The following is a 10261-nucleotide window of genomic DNA, read 5'->3' as shown; positions in this document are numbered from 1 at the left end:
AGCCCTGTTTGTCTGTCCGGTGACTAGCCAACCAGACGCAGCATGCGGGGAAATTCTCACAAAAAATAAAATATTTAACACTTCAATTTTTTTTAACTATTAGATGCAGAAAACAAAACCAGTGACAACCTTAGACAACCAGACACAGCATTTGATGAAAAAAAAAATCACAGACAACAGACGTTGAAAATTTTGATTGTTTTAATGCATGAATTAATCTGGGTACTGCGGATAGAGCCGCTTTTCTACGCTCAAGCGAGCAGAGGGATATTTTGAAATCACTCCCATAAACAAAATTATTTTGCAGTTACTTGGCTGTCAAACATTTCCCGCTCTTCGAATTTCTCTTTCCACGCTGCATGAGAGCGCACAAATGCGCTAGACTCTACATGACTTCACTATTATTTACATACATTCATGCTCCAATCAGCTACTGAATCTCGTGAAATTTCGTAACGAGTGCTTTTTAGTTGCATTCCCACTAATTTTCCACTCGAAATAATATAATGTGAGAATATTTGTTACAAAGAATACAAAACTCAAACAAAGTTTATTTTTATTTTTTCCCAAAATAATAACAATACTTCTCAATGTTACATCAGAAACGAACATAACCACAATCTTCAATGTTTGGCTCCGGCACAATAGAAAATTTTGGCTTCAGTTTGACAACCAAATCGATTCTATCCGCACCACCCAGGATATAATGAACCGTTTATATTGAAAAAAGAAAAGAAAAAACACTTGCCACGGGCGCTACTGCGTCCACAAATTAACAAGTTATTAATATTAGAGTGTTTTTTAGTACGACCTATTCTCAAAGCAATCTAGAAATGGCTCAGAGTTTTTCAACCGATTTTCTCAGTTTTTTCTCTAACCTCTTATAGCCATCTCTTATAGTTTCTGGACATCACAAAAATTTTGTATCTAGGGGTGTTCAATTTTTCACTAGAGCTGTGGGAGTAAAGCAACGGATATAGAAAACTGCGATTTTGGAGATATACTCATATTTCATTATCAAAAATACTATCTATTCATATAGTGATGATGGAAATATTGAAATAACACATAAAAGACATCACCTGGAACATAAGAACACATTTTGAGCATCCCTACTATGCATACGATGATAATTCGGTGCCTGATGAAACCACTTTATATTACAGGATGTATGAAGCTTCAGAAAATGTTTTCAAGCATGTTATCTTCTGTAAACTTGTTAAAATAAATGTAAACTATACACGAAACATGTGAGATACTAAACTTTGATGTTCTACACTCAGAAATATAAAAAATAATTCATGGTATAAAATCTAATCTTTTGTATTATTAATAAGATTTATTCATAGCTTAGCTTAAATTTTATACTATCGTAGAAATAAAATTATGCTACCGCCGATTTTTGCAAAAGTATTTTATTCAGCATATACGGTGTTGACAGTTTGCCTCATTTTTGTTAAAATGGCTAACAATTCAGCAACTATAAAAGTTTCATTTATTTTGGGCATATTTAGAAAAAGCAATGGCTAGCAAAAGCAGTATCTCCTATATACTATAAAATGGTAAGTACTGTTTAAATATGGTCAAATCATTCGATACTTTTATTCGCTATTCTTTACTTTAAATTGAACTTTATAGGAACGCCGGAAGATGGAAAAACGGTGCCTCCGTAATCATAAGAATATCATCCGTTTTAAACGTCTACGGAAACGGACTACGACTACGGAACTACGGAAACATAAGCGACAGTCCTATATGGCACGATTTTCCTAAAAAAAAGTGCTTTTCTTTGATGTCGCAGCGCAGCGGATCATGCCGAATTCAATGATATCTGCAGAGTACCAGAAAGGTATTTGCTCGATTTATAAAAGTGTTTTTTCTAAGCTGTGATGAATATACTCATAGAAATATGCATGTAAATGCGAAATAAAGCTTTTCTTAGAACAAATATGTATTTCCACTTTTCAAATTAAGCAAAACAAACCGATTAAACAAGGTTAAACTAATGTCGATTAAAGTCATTTCATACTATCTCCCAATATATCAAAGTTATACTATCGCAGTATAGTGGGCACCTAATCGAGTTTGGAGTCAACCAGGTGAATAGCTCATTAGCGTAACTTTAAATCTATTTAGTATAGATTTTTCCCAGAGTGTAGGGTTTTCGAACTGTACTGGAATTTGAATCAAATTGTCTACTGAATAAACCAAGGCTGATCGATTCCCCAGCCGCGGTATCAACCCAGTTATGTCCTCCGAGTATTTATCTTACACTTGCGTCTCAAATCCAGGCATATGAGATGTTGTAAGATCTCCAAATTGTACTGGAGTTTGAATCAAATGGTCTACTGAATCAACCAAGTCTTCCATTATGTCCGCAACCGCGGTATCAACTCAATTATATTCGTTGAGTATTGTGTTCAGTACTGGAAAAGGTCGTGATCGTCATAAGACAGAGAGCAAAGCGCCTTTTTCTATTTCAGGCGACCAAATGAAAGAATCGTGGATTCTTTGATCAATTTCGCATGAAAGGCAGTAATGAAAGGATGTTGCGCTTTATTTTAAAATTTAAATTTCTAGGTTATTTTAATAGATATATGCAAAGGATAGTGACTAGTCGATAAACTAATCATACTCCTTTAATTCACCGAGTTGAAAGTGGTAAAAAACACAAAAATAAAGCAAATATTGCACACTTTCATGCCCTGTCACGGAACAGATATTTTTTGAGATTTTTGTAGCATGCCATTCATCCTTCGCGTTTCTATAGATATTGAAAGGGGCAGATATGTAAATATCGCGTGACATCTCTCATTGAAAATGAGAAATTACAGTACTGATTGTGTCTTTCAGCGAGAAAATCAATCTCTCAAAATTTCAGCTCAATCGCTTGTTGCGCAAACTGCCCATGTACGAGTGAAATCAACACAAAAAGCATTCTTTGACCCTGGGTGAACAGTATTGCGAGAAAAGAGAAAAATTCTATTTTTGCGGAGCAAAGAAGAAGAAGCAGACTGAGTGTCGGAAACTTCAAAATGGCATGCACTGTACGAAAAGTGTTGATATTTCTTGATATCAAGAATATTCGAGAAATCTAAAATGTTTCTAAATCACATAAATATATGACAAAATGCCTTCAAAGTATCATAAAACTTGTTTAAAAAATATAGCGGCATGTAACACTCGTTTAAAGTTGCATATTCCCGTTTATTTTAATAATCAACATTCACACCGAAAAAATAAACCAAAAATTTTTACCGTGCAACAAGTGATTTGACGTTTGCGGGACAGCTTTCTGACAGTCGACCGTCGGAGTCGGACCCCGGTTCGAATTTTTCAATCTTCTCCAAGGGCCTCATACGCCTGTCACTGGCGAACAAAGCTCGTGTACTCTGCATCGAAGCTTAGAACCGGTGTGTGTGCATAGTGTGTGTGCATAAAAATTGCCTCGCCATAACAAAAAGGTGGTAGAGAATTAACACTGTTGTTTACAGTTTAGAACCAAATCCAGATGTCGCACATGTTGGGGTAGGGATTCAGTGCTCCGCCTTCTCCCCCTGATCTTCTCGCAATAAATGATCCTTTGACAGCTCCGTAATATCCGAATTTATTCTAGAAAGCTTTTCTTGAGATTGTTATAGCAATATAAAAGCATGATCAGCTCCATGTGATCCTAATTATCCGTGATTACAAAGTGAAACTCGCAGGTCTTTTTTTATAGAGGGATGAAGGCAAATATGCATACAGACATCTGAAATTATCACTCAGGGAGTGGGGTTGGCGCGGAAGTCAGAAGGCCAGACCGCCGGACCCACTAAACCCACCCAAGTAACAGAGGATTACTTGAGTTATCCTTTCTTCAAATGCCCTGACAAACACCATTTTTTGGAGACAAGTCGAGTCAAGTACGAGACACTGAAGACGACCACACAATTGTGGTCGAAATACGTATCTGCATATCGAAAATAATTGGTGGAATTGAATGGAGAGTACTTAACTCGTCTTAGACGGTTGAATACATTCCACAAAAAGAGCTTAAAATATTTTTCTGACTACACTTTCACCTGGTTAGCTTTTTCATAGATCCGCTCAAGTCCTACGCACTCACTTCTTCTCACTTCAATGGGTAACCGGACGAATGCCGAGCTCAGACCAAAGATTCCGGGTGGAGATAGCTTCCGATTCAGTGGTGCCCCGACGACCCGAAGCCGGTGCATTCGCACGCCATGATCTACTCAGCTGGTCCCCGGCGATGGGCCTAGCCTACTCCGATAACCGAGTTTCGATTGCCTTGAGGCATTCAGCTCTCACCTTATTCGTTGGGCCCTTAAACTCCCGCCCCGGTTGCGATCGTGAACGACTCGGATAATCCCCGACCATTTGGCTACCGTTGCTGCCATGATATTCCTTCGATCGTTATCGGTGCCCCTGAGGACGTAGCACTCCTCGTCTTCCTCCACCACCAGTTTGATAGGCATTATGCCCGCAAGTACACATGCCGCTTCGCGAGATACGATGCGATATGTGCTGATGACTCTCAGGCACATTAGCCTATGAGTACTCTCTAGATTTTGCACGTTGTAGTTTACTCTCAACGCCAATGTCAAGATGGACCTCCGTATCGTAGTATTGAAACCGTCACGATCATCCTCGATTGTGCCGCTTGCAGGCGTAGTCGACGTGACTTTCAAAGCTCAACTTATTGTCGAGCATCACCCCCAATTGTTTCAGAGATCTCTTGGAGGTGATGTCGCAGTCGCCGACTCTAATTGTCGCCTCTTGAACCGATTTCTGGTTAACGACTATCATCTCCGTTTTTTGATGCGCCAGCTGGAGCTTCTTATTGCGCAACCTTTCCTCCACTAGACTGATCGAATAGGCTGCAGTCAATTCGACCTCCTCGATGGATTCTCCGTACACGGTCATGGTTACGTCATCGTACTAACATGACTCCTAATGGGAGCTTAACCTCAGCACGCCATCGAACATTACGTTCCACAGCAATGCTGAGGGTGGTTGGGTTCGATTCCCGGTGCCGGTCTAGGCAATTTTCGGATTGGAAATTGTCTCGACTTCCCTGGGCATAAAAGTATCATCGGGCTAGCCTCATGATATACAAATGCAAAAATGGTAACCTGGCATAGAAACCTCGCAGTTAATAACTGTGGAAGAGTTTAATGAACACTAAGCTGCGAGGCGGCTCTGTCCCAGTGTGGGGATATAATGCCAATAAGAAGAAGAAGAAAAAGAAGAGACACCTGCCGTGATGGGGGCGCTAACCAAGCCTTCGTCTGCCTCGTAGATCAATACTCGATTCCGAAAGTAACTTCCTAGAATCTTGTACAGCCCTACAGGTACTCCCAGCCGAAGCAACGAATTCGCGATCTCCATCAGTTCTTACTGTGCAGTAACGTATGTTACGCCGCTTGCATTCGATGGCGACTTTTGCAGTGTAAACCACCGATTTAATGGCACCCAGAGTAGACCTTCCTCTTCGAAAGCCGAATTGCTCACTTGATAATCCTCCTACCTCCTCCACGTACGGCGACAGCCTGTTCAGGATCAACTTCTCTTGAAGCTTCTCAACCGTGTCTGTTAGACAGATTGGTCTGTACGCTGAGGGGTCTCCTGGTGGCTTACCAGGTTTTGGTAACAGGACCAAACGCTATCGCTTTCATATATCCGGGAAAGTCCGCTCATCCAGACACCTCTGCATGGCTAACCTAAACATGTCCGGATTAGTCATTATGGCTGCCTTAAACACCATGTTCGGGATCCCGTCCGGACCAGGTGCTTTACTCGGGTCGAGAGACTTTGCCACCGTTATTATCTCCTCTACCGTCACCCTCGCCACTGCTTCGTCATTTGCTCCTACCCTCGCTGCTGGCGGCCAATGGGTTGGACCGTGGTGTGGGAATAGTGCTTCGACTATCGTCTTCAGCCTCGTTGGACATCGCTCGGGAGGTGCCAGTGCTCCTGTTTTGGTCATCATCACCCTATAGGCGTCTCCCCATGGGTTCGAATTAGCGCTCTGGCACAATCTGCCGACGCAGGCTTTCTTGCTTTCTTTGATGGCCTTGTTTGGAGCCAGTCTCGCTGCTTTGAATTGCTCGATGCATTCTTTCCTCACTTCCGCCGAGCGTGTCCTTTGCGTTTTTTTTCTAGCCCGGAGGCAGGCTGCTCGAAGGGCTGCAATATACTTGCTCCACCAGTATACCTGTGGTCGACAATTCCGCGGTCATGCCTTCCTCGGCATGGTAACGTCGCACACTCGTGACAGAACCGCAGCCAGTTCATCCCCACTCAAACTTTCCGTGTTTTCCTCCAGGCGCAAAGCTTCACTGAAGGTTCTACTGTCGAAGTGGGCGACCTTCCACGCTCTGGTTGTAGGAGGAGTGGCTCCCCGACTTCCTCTCTTTGGCTCGCTGCTTATCCTGTACCGGATAGCCAGATGGTCACTATGGGTATAGCCGTCGTCGACCCTCCACTGCAGGACACCGGCCAAACTTGGACTGCAGAATGTTACATCTATTATCGATTCCACTCCGTTTCGCTGGAAGGTAATGCGGGAGCCGTCGTTTCCTAGTAAAACGTCCAGCTTAGCTAAGGCCTCTAGTAGCGTTTGCCCTGCCCGGTTAGTAAGGCAGCTTCCCCACTCCGTCGCTCTCGCATTGAAGTCCCCTGCAATAACTACTGACTTGCGACCTGCAAGGTCTGATGTCAGCCGATCGACAGATATAGCTAAGTTCTGGATCCGTCTGCTACCCACTTCCCGTTATCCGCGGAAATGCGGTACGGGTCCGACAGAATAGCTACGTCTGTTCTCTATTCTGCTACGGACTGCCACAGCAACTGCTGGGCGGCTTCCTCGTACTAACACTCAACGGGCAAGCATGCCCAGCCATGACGTGGTTGTGTATCTGGTTCCTGCTCGCACATAGCGTGCACGATGGCGCTTTTTCGCACGTGTGCGCCTTATGGCCCTCTTCGCCGAATCGCCTACATAGGTTACTCCTATCCGGCCCTTTGCATGCCCACGATTTGTGTCCCGCTTCGAGGCAGTGGAAGCTCTTGTCGACTACCGGTCGTTGGTAGAGGCTGACTGGATATACTGACCAGCCAACTTTCAGCTTACCAACTTTGATTACCTTGTTAGCGTTGGTGGCCGGTTACTTAACCGTGGCAATCTGCGTCCCCTGCGGTCCTCTTCACAGGCGGATGGACAGCTTTGCTACCACCACTCCACCTTGATCCTTGATGGCCTCTGACCTGGATATCTCTTCCGATGTCGTGACCTCGTCCAGCTGCTTATATTGGAGAATCACTTCATCGTGTAGAGCCCTCACTTTTACACTCTCTTCTAGGACTTCCTGGACTAGCGCTCCATATGAGGTACCGTTCACCTGTGAGCCCTTTTTTAAGACGCTCTCGCCCGCCTTATGCTGTGAACCTCTTGAGCACGTCAGCGTAGCGCTCTTTCTCTGTTTTAATGAGCAGTGCTTCACCCTTCTCCCTGGATCTCACCAGGCGTGTGTTTGCCGCTTTCACCTTCGGTTTCCTAACTACCGTTTGCCAGGGACCGTCCGACCGCTGGTTGTCTTGGTCGGGTTGGCTTCCGTCCTCCGGTAGCCGACTGGATCTTTTCGTCCTTGCTTTCTTCTTACGCAGTTCGCCCCTGTTTGCAGCTTCCGTGAGCCCGCCCAGCCAACACAAAGTCGCAAATAATAACGAATAAGTGTACAATGTGGAGGCGATATAGGCGCATGCCTCCATTTGACTGCATGCAAAGTGTACGTATATGGCCTCCACTTTGTACACTTATTCGCAATGATATACGATCTTGTGTTTGCTGGGCGCTCTCCTGATTTGCGCTCTCCCGACGCCTTTTTGCGTTCTGTTAATGCCAAGCAAGTCCCTGGTTCGCTCTGTTGTATACCGCTCTATATTATATACTGTTTATGCCGTCTTGGTGTTGATGATGAGCAAGCAGCACAGCACCAAGCACGTTATCCCTCAGTCAGATGTTAACAGTGACCCGAGCAAGGCGAACCCTCCGCCGAGTGCAATAGTGCGTAATGGGTGATTTCCTGGCGCAGTAGCAGGTTACACAGTTATCGCACTCCACGACAACTACTTCGTTACTCGTGTCCTTCTGCACCAACTCTCTCACACCCGATGCGTTGGATGGAGATCTCTCCAAATTTTTCCTTGCGAAGGAATTCACTTCCGTTGCTTTGTTGGTTAGTTTAGCTTTATTCATGTTGGTTGGGTCCCCCTTAGGGCTGCCCTCGAACCCAACTGGAGTGGTCGCCTTTTTGATCCCATGGATCCCCCCTTTGCTGATGCGGTGAGGTCATGCGGGGGTTGACACCTCGGTGTTCAGAGCCGGATCGACGTAAGCCAGGAAGGAATCAACTGGTCCTATTCCCATCTGGTTGGTTAAGCCAGACGGCTGGATTTGGGACGGCGTGCCCCAAGGACTGCCACGGTTTAACGGGACGGAAGGCAGCTGTGACATTAGCCCACTCGCCATTTCAAGACGGTGTCACCCGGCTTTACTCAAAGAGTGGAATGACACAACTGTCAGCCCTAGATTCGTTGCGAGAATCGTTGTATATCTCGATTTCCGCTCGTGTCCGTTGACGTTGTTGATGCTCCTGGGCTGGCCTAGTGTGTTTTGAGCGGCGCACGGTCGCTTTGATAGGACCTGCGCAGCTTTTTGTAGAGGTTTAACAGAGCTCACTATCAAACCCCACCACATCCCCGCAGGTCTATGCACTCTTTAAGTTAACGGACCACCTGGAAGATTCCTGGATAAAGTCGTTACTCTTCAAGATGAAATAAATATTTTTTGTAGGATCAAAGCTCGGATCAAAGAGTGGTGCTTAAATGGTTTTGCTTTCACAATGTCGCAAAAAAAAATCAAAAAAGTCTTTTCGTAGAATTTAAAATTAATACGTGCAGTTGCTTAGCCAGGAAATTGATCTGTTTTTTACCCTTCTTACATCCTAAGAAGGGTATAAAGATCGCTTGAAAAACCGACTTTTTATCCGAGGCTCGGAGACCCAAGTCGTATATACCAATCAACTCAGCTCGACGAACTGAGCACATGTATGTATGTGTGTGTGTGTGTGGGTGTGTGCGTGTGTGCGTATGTGTGTGCGTTTTAAAAATGTCACATCAAGATCTCAACCGTCCGTGGACCGATTTGCACCGATTAACACTAAACGAAAGCTATGACTTTGTCATTGTACAAGTTTAATTTTTTTTGCAATCGGACATTTGGTTCCAGAGATATGTGAGAAATACGAACATGAAGTGTATTTTCAGAAAACTAACAAAATAATGTCACATGAATATCTCAGCCGTCTGCAAACCAATTTGCATGATTTTATCTTCAAACGAAAGCTATGACTTTGCCATTGAACCCATTGTATTTTGTTTTTGCAATTAGACATTGGGTTCCGGAGATATATCTGAAATACGAACATAAAGCATTAGACGTATCAACTTCACACATTGGTAAAATATGTCCCATCAAGATCTCAGTCGTCCTTGGACCGATTTGTGCGATTTTATCTTTAAACGAAAGCTATGTTTTTTTCATTGGACCCATTAATTTTTTTCTGCAATCGGAAATTCGGTTTCAGAGATATCTGTGAAATACGAATATGAGACATATTTTCAGACTACTAATGAAGAATTGTCACACCAATATCTCAGCCGTCTATGACCCGATTTGAACTCTTTTGGGCTTAAACAGAAGCTGTAGTATTGCCATTTAAGGCGGCAAATCAAATCTGCAGTCTCTTTGTATTTTTTAAAAATTGTTAAACTTCCAGAAATATCCCTGTTTTTATTTTGAAATCGATAAAAGCATGATAATATCAGTTATTTTATATTCAATTGAAGGTCATATGCATAGAAATTGTAATATGCACTGGGCACACACAACCATTCAAAAGTGTAAGAAGGGTTGGTGGATTAAGTCGGGTTTTTTCAATTGCGTTTGATGAAGCAATATCGAAGCTACATCCTAGGCTTAATCTCTGACGCTGGTAATGGATTTTATCCATACTTTGACTTTGCCCGACTTAGCGTCCCGCGTCTCTCAAATACCATCATCCAGAATCTTTAAATCATGTCTAATTCTGTCGAACCCGCTTAAAAATTTATTTGGAAAGCTTTGCTCTAGAATTTTGGACAAATAATAAAAAATCATTAAAATATATAGAGATGTTTCAGCCCTCAATGCTGCCAA

The sequence above is a fragment of the Armigeres subalbatus genome, chromosome 1 (assembly GCF_024139115.2).
Source record: "Armigeres subalbatus isolate Guangzhou_Male chromosome 1, GZ_Asu_2, whole genome shotgun sequence".
In the NCBI taxonomy this organism is placed as follows: Eukaryota; Metazoa; Arthropoda; class Insecta; order Diptera; family Culicidae; genus Armigeres; species Armigeres subalbatus.
Note: the sequence above shows the minus strand (reverse complement) of the source record.